The sequence below is a fragment of the Trichomycterus rosablanca genome, chromosome 2 (genome assembly GCF_030014385.1).
Source record: "Trichomycterus rosablanca isolate fTriRos1 chromosome 2, fTriRos1.hap1, whole genome shotgun sequence".
NCBI classification, from domain to species: domain Eukaryota; kingdom Metazoa; phylum Chordata; class Actinopteri; order Siluriformes; family Trichomycteridae; genus Trichomycterus; species Trichomycterus rosablanca.
In genome coordinates this window covers 57,771,237-57,782,963 of record NC_085989.1, presented here as the reverse complement: position 1 = coordinate 57,782,963, position 11,727 = coordinate 57,771,237, and the positions used below count along the sequence as shown (strand labels likewise).

Sequence of the window (11,727 nt, the reverse complement as noted above, 5' to 3'; positions counted from 1 at the left end):
GCGTGATGTTACCAGCGCATGGACGAGAATGGCAGTACTTGTTTGACTGAGGAACGGGCGTAGGCGGTTGATATTCCTTAAGTGGAAGTAGGCAGATCGTGTAATGTTATTGATGTGTGCTTTAAAAGAAAGATGACTGTCAAGAACAACACCCAGGCTTTTAACCTGGGAAGAAGGCGAAATGACAGAGTTTTCAAAGTTCAAAGTAAACGATTTGGTTTTGGCGAGAGTGGTCTTAGTTCCCACAAGGAGAATTTGGGTTTTATCTGTATTAACCATCAGGAAGTTTTTAGAGAACCAGTTTTTAGTTTCGTCTAAGCAGTCAGATAGGGTAGAAGGTGGGAGCAAGGCATTAGGTTTAGTGGATAAGTATAGTTGGGTGTCATCAGCATAACAGTGGAATTGGATTTTATGTTTCCTAAATATTTGACCAACAGGTAGAAGGTAAATAATAAATAAGAGAGGTCCTAGAACAGAGCCCTGTGGGACACCACAAACAACTTCAGATGGGTGAGACTGAAAATGTTTGAGTTGAACGAACTGGCTACGACCATTAATATAGGAGAAAAACCATGCAAAAACAGTATCAGTAAGTCCGATTGATTTGAGGCGGTCCAGCAAGATTTTGTGTGAGATAGTATCGAAGGCCGCCTTCAGATCTAGAAGAATGAGAATGGTTAGCAAACTAGAGTCAGCTGCCACTAGAAGGTCATTAGTTATTTTAAGAAGTGCCGTTTCTGTGCTATGTAGAGGGCGAAAACCAGACTGGAAAGCCTCATATAAATCGTTGTCTATTAGATATTTATGAACTTGAGCAAAAACAACTTTCTCAATAATTTTAGATTATTAAAAGGTAGATTAGAAATAGGACGAAAGTTATTTAGGTCATTGGGATCCAAGCCAGGTTTCTTAAGTATGGGTGTAATAGTTGCCATCTTGAGAGGGGCAGGAAGAGAACCAGAAAGAAGAGATGATTGAACAATGGCAGTAATAGGAGTACACAGAGAGGAAACGCAAGATTTGACAAGGTTTGTAGGGAGAGGATCAAGAATGCAGGTTGAAGGTTTAGATTTTTGGATAAGGTGGGTTATTTCAGTTATAGTAGGAAGTTCAAAAGTAGATAGGGAACAAGAACATAGTACATGAGCAGTTGTACAGTCATAGCTTATAGTATTAACAGGTGGAGAGTACAGCTGCTGGTGAATATTTTGGATTTTGGAATTGAAGAATGACATAAACTTGTCACACAGTTCAGTTGAGTACATGTGGTTAGGTAAAGTGTCCGGTGGCTGCAAAATGTTATTCACAGTAGAAAAAAGTGCACAGATGTTACCCTCAAGCGCCCTAAATAGTGATCCATAGTAGGTAGATTTGGAAGCCGAGATAGCATCTTTATAATGCAGTAGGTGGTTATTATACATTTCCTTGTGCACAGTAAGTCCACTTTTCCTATACAGGCGTTCGAGCTGTCGTGCCCTTGATTTTAGTTGTCGTAGTTCAGTAGTCTACCATGGTGCAGTGCGAGTAAATGAAACAGTTCATGTTTTTAATGGGGCAAGATTATCCAAGAGATTATGCAGCTCTGTGTTGTAATGAGAGATGAGGTCTTGGGTAGAAGCAGATCCATAGTTCCAATGGAGAGCACTGGCTCCTGATGATAGGGCAGTATGATCGATGTTCTTGATATTACGGAATGAGATGGCCCGAGGACTCGTTTTAGCTGATGGCGGTGTCACAGTAAAAGAAATCAGGTGATGATCAGAGATAGGAAGATCTGAAGCAGTACAATTCAGAGGGGTTACTCCAGAACAGCAGATGAGATCTAGAGTATGCCCCTTGCAGTGGGTTGGAAAGTCCACATGTTGATGCAGGCCAAAACCATCGATGCATGACAAGAAATCTTTTGTAAATGTATTATTTTTGTTGTCAATGTGGATGTTGAAGTCTCCGAGAACTATTGTGTTCGGTGACATAGAGCAGAGTGAAGTTAGGAAAGTGGAAAAATCATTTATAAAATCAGTATTATGCTTAGGTGGTCGGTAGATTGTGGCCAAAATAGTAGGTATTGGTCCATTAATTTGGATAATAGTTGATTCAAATGAAATATGAGGAGGAACAGACACTGATACGGTGGCCGAGAAGTGCAAAACAAATTTACATTTCAGAAAACAAAATTACAAAAAAACAAAAACAAATTTACAACAAAAGCAAAAACAAATTTACAAGTGCTCGGGTACCCAGTGTTTGTAAATTTGTTTTGGCATATGTAAAAGTGTTTCAGCACTTGTAAATTTATTTTCGGCATATGTAATTTTGTTTTCTAAAATGTATATTTGTTTTGCACTTCCCGGCCGCACATTTCTGACGGAAAAGGTAGGGACAATAAACCGGAAGTGCGTGTTGCTTACCTGCTGTCAATCAAACTGTTTCTCAGCGGTAAAGTGAACGGAGTTTGTGATGGTGACGATAAACAAGGTTTTGTCTAGTTTGTGGAAATCATTTTATCCAGTTGACCCGCTATTGTTTTTCTTGTGGAAAGTTTTGTGCAGATGTTTAGACGTGGCGTGTGCATCTCTATTTACCATCCGCTCTTCTAAACATCTAAGGAATTCCCACAAGAACAACAAAAGCGAAATAATGAAAATCATTAACACAAAATGGACAAAACATTGTTTATTAGGGACGGAACATGTGATACCGAGGCTTTAAAGCTTGTTTCACTTTTGTAACACTGGACTCAGTGTATCGGAGCTTATATTAAAGCAGCAGCATGTGCGGGACTGATGAAGCTTTGTGCTGTGTTTTATCTCACTCACTATATAAGAGACAATCAAACCAGGGTTACCCACCGTCCTGTAACATACACAATCCTTCTTTATCTGGAGACCAAACGCCGCGTTCTGTATTGAACTGATACAGGACGCTTTGTTCCGTATTTTTATCAGTGGGAGACTGAGGGAATTATTGAAGTTTCACGTGTTTATTCAGAACGAAAACGAAACTTACACAGAAAAAAAAACATACAGGGCGTCACCAGGTGGCAGCACTTCACATTCTTGACCTCCATTGTGAAATTACTGAATTACAACACTCCCACTTAATTTTACAATGAAATTAAGAGGTTTTTTTTTTTTTTTTAATAAACCAAATTCTATCACTTAGAATGGTTAAACCTGAACACTTTTGGAACAATAAGTCCTATTAACTAAACTTAGAAAGATTTCCCCTTCTTTACAGTTCTTACAGTTCTCTTAACTTAGTAAACAGTACACCTTATCAAAATTACACTGCGCAAAGTCCAATCTCTTTCCTAAGATACTCAAACTTTTGCTTTGCTAATGGCTTGGTCAAGATATCTGCCTTCATGTCATCTGTAGGACAATATTGTAGTTGAATTTGTCCATTCTGCACACATTCACGAATGTAGTGGTAACGAATGTCTATGTGCTTTGTCCTTGAATGATCAACTGGATTTTTCGCGATGGCAATAGCTCCTTGGTTGTCCTCCAGAATCACACTAGACGTAGCATCCATTCCAAGATCACTCAGTAGTCGTGTAAGCCAGGTACATTCCTGTGCTGCTTGGCTGAGAGCGATGTATTCAGCTTCAGCTGTTGACAGTGCAACCGTTGACTGTTTCTTGCTTACCCAACTCACTGCTCCTCCACCCAATAAGAAGACATTACCGGTTGTAGAGCGACGGTCATCTTGATCTCCAGCCCAGTCAGCATCTGAGAACCCGACTAAAGTTTTAGACTCTGAATGCTCATACTTGAGAGCGAGGTCCAAAGTCCCCTTCAAGTAGCGAAGAATTCTTTTCACAGCAGTCAGATGTGCAGTATTTGGATCTGCATTGAACTTTGACACAACACTCACTGCTTGTGCAATGTCTGGTCTTGTAGCCATTGCAGCGTACAGCAAACTACCTACAATGGACTGATAGGTACTTGGGTTCACTGGCTTACTGATGCCATCATTTCTTTTTAACTTCACATTTGTGTCAGCTGGAGTTGTAACTGGATTGGTTTTATCCATTCCATATTTCTGAAGAATAGCTTCAATGTAATGCTTCTGATGAAGAAACACACAGTTCCTTGTCTTGTCTTGGACAACACAGATGCCCAATATGTAGGACAGCTCACCCATGTCTTTCATCTTGTAGCGGTTCTTCAGAGCAACTTTCAACTTATTCATGCTTTCAATTGATTCTGTAATCAAAATCAGATCATCAACATAAACAGCCAATATCTCTAGTTCCTGTCGAGATCTCACAAACACACAGGGGTCTGATGTGCTCTGTTTAAATTCAATATCCTTCATGAACTCTGTGAAAGCCTTACTCCAGCAGCGAGGGGACTGCTTAAGCCCATATATTGACTTCTTCAGTTTACACACCAAGTGTTCCTGGCCTGGTTTTACATACCCCTCTGGTTGCTCCATGTAGATTTCCTCCTCTAGATGTCCATTTAGGAATGCAGTTACGACATCCATCTGGTGAACATGTAGGTTATTCTGGACAGCAAATGACAGCAATGTACGAATTGAACTGAATCGTACTACAGGTGAAAAAGTCTCATCGTAGTCAATGCCATACTTCTGTGAGTAGCCCTTAGCAACAAGCCTACACTTGTACCTCTCTACTTGTCCGTCACTATGATGCTTGACTTTGAACACCCATCTCGATCCTATTGCCTTTCGATCTCTTGGTAAAATCACTAAGTTCCAGGTTTCATTTTCAAGCAGCGATTCATACTCCAAGTCAGCCGCTTCCTTCCATTCCTTTGCATCAGGACTCATCATTGCTTCCTTTAGTGTGCTTGGTTCTTTTACACAACAGACATTAGCAAAATGATCAACAGTCACTATGTCAGCAAACTCATCATATCCATACCTCTTCGGAGGCTTTCTGATTCTGCCGCCTTCTTTTGGAGCTTCGTTGACGGTTGCCTCATCACCTGTTGCTCCCCTCTCATCTGTATTCATGGTAACCTCAATCTCTGAACAAGAAACTTCCACTTCCTGTTTCCAGTCAAAGTCTGATTCATTGAAGATGACATCCCGACGAATTAGAATCCTCTTTTTCTCCTCATCAAACAGGCGATAACCCTTGGCATTGTTTGCATATCCCACGAAACGAAGCTTCACAGCTTTCTTGTCCAGCTTCCTTCTCTCTATGTCTGGGACATGAGCATAGGCTACACAGCCAAATACTCTCATGTGACTTATGTTTGGCTTTTTGCCACACCATCTCTGGTAGGGTGTCTCTTGCTTCAGAAAAGATGTGGGCAGCCTGTTCTGTATGTAAGCTGCTGTTGCTACAGCCTCTGCCCAATAAGTATTTGGTAACTTAGCATGAGACAGCATACTCCTAGCTGCTTCAACTAAAGTCCTATTTTTTCTTTCTGCTACACCATTTTGCTGAGGTGTATGGGGTACAGACATTTCATGGTGGATGCCTTGAGCTTTCAGGTATTCTTGAAATTCTTTAGATGTGTATTCCCCACCATTGTCTGTTCTCAGTCTTGTGACTTTTTGTCCACACTCATTGGAGAATGTTTTTTCAAATTCTTTGAACTTGCTAAACACTTCACTTTTCTGTTTCATGAAGTATACCTTGCAGCATCTTGAGTAGTCATCAATAAATGTCACAAAGTACTTTGATCCACCTATGGATTCAGTCTGCATGGGACCACAGACGTCACTATGGATCAGCTGTAGCTTACGCCTGGAACGGATTTCTCCCACTGGTTTAAAAGGCTTTCTAGACAGCTTGCCCTCCACACACGCTTCACAAAAGGAAACTTCTTTCTGTGCAGAAAAGTCCATTCCGCTTACTAGAGTCCTAAGATCCTTTATCTTGGTGGTGTGTCCCAGTCGTTGATGCCATAGACTGGCTGCTACTGATGCACTTGCTGCACCATGACAGGTGGGCGAACGTCCCTCGACATCCAGCTGATACAATCCATCAGATCTCTGTGTTCCCATTCCTCGAAGATCTCCATCTTTGCCACGAATGTAGCATCTAGACTTCTTGAACTGCACTGTATGTCCTTTTCTGGCAGCAGCTCCTACTGAGAAGAGATTCCCAGATAGCTTGGAAACATACAGCACATCATACATGGTGACATCTTTGAAATCACTGACTTTGAAAGTCATTTTCAGTTTGACGTTACCAAGTCCTTGGGCGTCAACCACTCTGCCATCACCCAGTTTCACTGACTGTGGTTTGGAGAATTCCTGGTAGTCTTGAAGAATTTCTTTACAACAAGTCATGTGCTTTGATGCTCCAGAGTCGATCAGCCACTCGACCTGCTGCGGCATATCATTCTGATTAGCCTCTTTAGCAACAAATGCACTCTCAGACAAGTCTTCAGCATCCTCACATGTCATGCTTTTAGCCTTGTGGGTTTGATTTTTATTTTTCAAACTTCGACAATTACGCATTAAATGTCCTTCCCTACCACACTTATAACATTTCCATTTAGATCTGTCAACTCCCACTGTCCTAGAATTAGCCTGCATATCTCCACGAACTTGTGTTGACATAGCTGATGCACCACCCGATGCAGCGCTACCGACATTACCGTTAGAATGGACTCGTTTTTGCTCTTCATTTATTAACGCTTGCTGCACAAACTGCAGTGTCAAATTGTCCATCTTTGTCTCTAACGCAGTCACAATTGTTGCATAGCTTGGTGGCAGGCTACCTAGCAGTGTTACAATCTGGTCTTCATCTTCAATTACAGCACCTATAGCACCTAGCTTGTCAGTTAACTCCTTCATTCGTTTTAAATGCTCAGTTATGGTTTCTCCTTCCTTCATTTCACACCTGAAGTATTTTTTCTTTAGAAACAGCTTATTTGCAAGAGTATCTCTCTCAAAATGTCCTTTTAGCATGTCCCACGCTTCTTTAGGAGTCTGACAGCTTGTAATCAGGTACAACTGGTGCGTACTTACATTCAGCACTAACACAGAAAATGCCTTTTCTTGCTGTTTTGTGAATTCAGCTCGAGCTTGTGCATTAGCATCTGCTGCTAAGTTGTCCGTTTCCATTACCATGCCCCACAGTCCTTTAGCTTTCAATAGATGCTCCATTTGAAATTTCCATGTTGCCCAGTTCTCTGGTCCACTCAGCTTCTCTATAAACAGCTTATCTTCCATTGTGAATCCCACAACACCGTTTATATCACACAAACACCGTGTAAAACAGCTGTTTTTAAACTACATGACTGGGCCCATAACCTATTGAAGTTTCACGTGTTTATTCAGAACGAAAACGAAACTTACACAGAAAAAAAAACATACAGGGCGTCACCAGGTGGCAGCACTTCACATTCTTGACCTCCATTGTGAAATTACTGAATTACAACAGGAATTATATTAAGTAGTGTTCACTTTTATTCTTAGTAACGGTGTGTGTGCGCTGGTTATAGCAGCAGGGGGGGGACCTTACACAGTCATGAGAACAAAGGTTTTATTTATGGTGTTTAACATTTATTATTTACATTCTTTATAATAATAAGTCAGAACCATATTTTAGGCAAAACAACGCACTCCTCCCACTGTGCTACTCATACAGCGGTGTATTACACAGGTTATGTCACGTTACTAAGAATAAAAGTGAACACTACTTAATATAATGAATTAAGCAGCAGTTTCCTTCTGTTTCATACACCACACCGTCTCCCATTGATAAAAATACGGAACAAAGCGTCCTGTATCAGTTCAATACAGAACGCGGCGTTTGGTCTCCAGATAAAGAAGGATTGTGTATGTTACAGGACGGTGGGTAACCCTGGTTTGATTGTCTCTTATATAGTGAGTGAGATAAAACACAGCACAAAGCTTCATCAGTCCCGCACATGCTGCTGCTTTAATATAAGCTCCGATACACTGAGTCCAGTGTTACAAAAGTGAAACAAGCTTTAAAGCCTCGGTATCACATGTTCCGTCCCTAATAAACAATGTTTTGTCCATTTTGTGTTAATGATTTTCATTATTTCGCTTTTGTTGTTCTTGTGGGAATTCCTTAGATGTTTAGAAGAGCGGACGGTAAATAGAGATGCACACGCCACGTCTAAACATCTGCACAAAACTTTCCACAAGAAAAACAATAGCGGGTCAACTGGATAAAATGATTTCCACAAACTAAACAAAACCTTGTTTATCGTCACCATCACAAACTCCGTTCACTTTACCGCTGAGAAACAGTTTGATTGACAGCAGGTAAGCAACACGCACTTCCGGTTTATTGTCCCTGCCTTTTCCGTCAGAAATGTGCGGCCGGGAAGTGCAAAACAAATATACATTTTAGAAAACAAAATTACATATGCCGAAAATAAATTTACAAGTGCTGAAACACTTTTACATATGCCAAAACAAATTTACAAACACTGGGTACCCGAGCACTTGTAAATTTGTTTTTGCTTTTGTTGTAAATTTGTTTTTGTTTTTTTGTAATTTTGTTTTCTGAAATGTAAATTTGTTTTGCACTTCTCGGCCACCGTACACTGAGGTCACTTTCCATTTCTTACTGTAGAGGGTAGCAATACCGCCTCCTCGCCCAGTGGTGCGAGGTTCACAGGTAAAGGCAAACCCGGGTGGAATGCATTGATTTAATTGAGAAAACTCACCAGGTTGTTGCCATGTCTCGGTCAATGTACGTTTGTACGCTGTAAGTGTGAGCATGTAGTGTGTATGAACATGAATGTTTAATTTTAACTAACTCTGATATGTTTACATTTATTAAACTTTCTATACACACTAATTCATCTGTAGTACAATTCTACTGATAGAACGAGTAAAGATTCTACTGAATGTGTCAGAATGAACAGAGAGATGAATCTAGCGTGTAGGTGAAGTGTAGAGGAGAACATCACTCAGCTGGGTTCTGCTGCTTCCAGGTTAAGACTATACTTTCAGGAATCATTTCTATAGTTACTGACTAGGAAATGTGATTTGAAAGTGTTATGTCTCTTTAACCATGATAATGAGCTGTGATGTTTCTTTCTGAGCATGAATCAGATGGAGAGGAATGATTTATTCATCTGCTCTTCATCATTGATGAATGTTCTGACTGTTTCTAACAGTTTAGATGAAGAAAACATGTTCAGAGTGGTTAACTGTAATTTAGGTTAAATGAAAGTGTCTGTTTTTCTTTGGTGATCAGCTTTATGAGCTTTTTCTTTTCAAGCTCATGAAACTTTGAGCTGGAAAATTTAGAGATCATAAGTTATTAATTCTCATATCTTACTCTTAGTATCACTTGTTTTATCTTTTTCCCAAACCCCCATAGTTGAAGAATTTAGTAATTTATATAGAATTTATGAACAAAACAAGGATAAATATTAATAAATGAATAAGAAGAGAACAGAATAAGGAAGAATCTCACTTCCATCTCCTCTCCTGAACACGGTTACTTTCTCATACAGCATCAGTGGATCAGAAACATTTTCTCTTGTAGATTTGAGTTTTGTAATACTTTAATTTAAATGATGTTTATAATTTTGAAAGCCCAGAGTTTGTTTAATTATATAAAACATGAGCCCATAAGGTTTGTTTGTGTCTCTGTGGTGTGGTAACATGTGAGTAAATGTTTAAATTAGTGTCGAGGATCAGACTCAGTATAAATGTACCATCTGCTAAAGTTTGGCCAGTTCTGATGAAATTCTGTCTTTTGTTAATTGACTACATAAAACAAAATATGTAAAATTTTCTTCAGCTGAGAAAAAAACTTCTGCACATTTTACTCTGAGTGACTTAAATTAACTGAGGAAAACAAAACACACGTGACGTATGAAAAAGTTCAGTTACATTAAATATGTTTCGATTTTAACGTGAAATTTAGCAAATAAATATTGGTGTATAATGAATAGTAGTGCATTACTTAACATGATCATCTTTAATAGATTAGCACTCTGTCAAGAGCAAAATCCTCCCTTATATTTACTTGTTAAGGCACAAAGACCAACAGAGTAATAAAAACCAAACAGTAACAGAACCAACAACAAAAAAAACAAATTCCTTCAATTCAACTCATAATACATGTAACCACTCTGATCATGTTTCCTTCTTCTAAGCTGTTAGAAACAGTCAGAACATTCGTCTTTGATGAAGAGCAGATGAATAAATCATTCCTCTCCATCTGATTCATGCTCAGAAAGAAACATCACAACTCATCATCATGGTTAAAGAGACGTAACACTTTCAAATCACATTTCCTAGTCAGTAACTATAGAAATGATTCCTGAAAGTATAGTCTTAACCTGGAAGCAGCAGAACCCAGCTGAGTGATGTTCTCCTCTACACTTCACCTACACACTAGATTCATCTCTCCAACATGGAGGTTTCTAGTAGAAGTTAGTACTACAGGTTCTTCTCAAAAAATTAGCATATTGTGATAAAGTTCATTATTTTCCATAATGTAATGATAAAAATTAAACTTTCATATATTTTAGATTCATTGCACACCAACTGAAATATTTCAGGTCTTTTATTGTTTTAATACTGATGATTTTGGCATACAGCTCATGAAAACCCAAAATTCCTATCTCAAAAAATTAGCATATTTCATCCGACCAATAAAAGAAAAGTGTTTTTAATACAAAAAAAGTCAACCTTCAAATCATTATGTTCAGTTATGCACTCAATACTTGGTCGGGAATCCTTTTGCAGAAATGACTGCTTCAATGCGGCGTGGCATGGAGGCAATCAGCCTGTGGCACTGCTGAGGTGTTATGGAGGCCCAGGATGCTTCGATAGCGGCCTTAAGCTCATCCAGAGTGTTGGGTCTTGTGTCTCTCAACTTTCTCTTCACAATATCCCACAGATTCTCTATGGGGTTCAGGTCAGGAGAGTTGGCAGGCCAATTGAGCACAGTAATACCATGGTCAGTAAACCATTCACCAGTGGTTTTGGCACTGTGAGCAGGTGCCAGGTCGTGCTGAAAAATGAAATCTTCATCTCCATAAAGCTTTTCAGCAGATGGAAGCATGAAGTGCTCCAAAATCTCCTGATAGCTAACTGCATTGACCCTGCCCTTGATAAAACACAGTGGACCAACACCAGCAGCTGACATGGCACCCCAGACCATCACTGACTGTGGGTACTTGACACTGGACTTCAGGCATTTTGGCATTTCCTTCTCCCCAGTCTTCCTCCAGACTCTGGCACCTTGATTTCCGAATGACATGCAAAATTTGCTTTCATCCGAAAACAGTACTTTGGACCACTGAGCAACAGTCCAGTGCTGCTTCTCTGTAGCCCAGGTCAGGCGCTTCTGCCGCTGTTTCTGGTTCAAAAGTGGCTTGGCGGCACCTGTAGCCCATTTCCTGCACACGCCTGTGCACGGTGGCTCTGGATGTTTCTACTCCAGACTCAGTCCACTGCTTCCGCAGGTCCCCCAAGGTCTGGAATCGGCCCTTCTCCACAATCTTCCTCAGGGTCCGGTCACCTCTTCTCGTTGTGCAGCGTTTTCTGCCACACTTTTTCCTTCCCACAGACTTCCCACTGAGGTGCCTTGATACAGCACTCTGGGAACAGCCTATTCGTTCAGAAATTTCTTTCTGTGTCTTACCCTCTTGCTTGAGGGTGTCAATGATGGCCTTCTGGACAGCAGTCAGGTCGGCAGTCTTACCCATGATTGCAGTTTTGAGTAATGAACCAGGCTGGGAGTTTTTAAAAGCCTCAGGAATCTTTTGCAGGTGTTTAGAGTTAATTCGTTGATTC

At 40.2% G+C, this 11,727-nt stretch overlaps 2 non-coding genes across 2 annotated transcripts; one reads left to right on the top strand and one right to left on the bottom strand.

Moving 5' to 3' along the window:
• Positions 1–8,906: 8,906 nt before the first annotated feature.
• On the top strand, positions 8,907–9,119 carry LOC134309361 (small nucleolar RNA U3). The gene has a single exon (XR_010011098.1). It is a non-coding gene; the product is annotated as a small nucleolar RNA U3 (small nucleolar RNA).
• Positions 9,120–10,049: 930 nt separating this feature from the next.
• Positions 10,050–10,262, bottom strand: LOC134309315 (small nucleolar RNA U3). Its single transcript, XR_010011053.1, has one exon. It is a non-coding gene; the product is annotated as a small nucleolar RNA U3 (small nucleolar RNA).
• Positions 10,263–11,727: the final 1,465 nt, after the last annotated feature.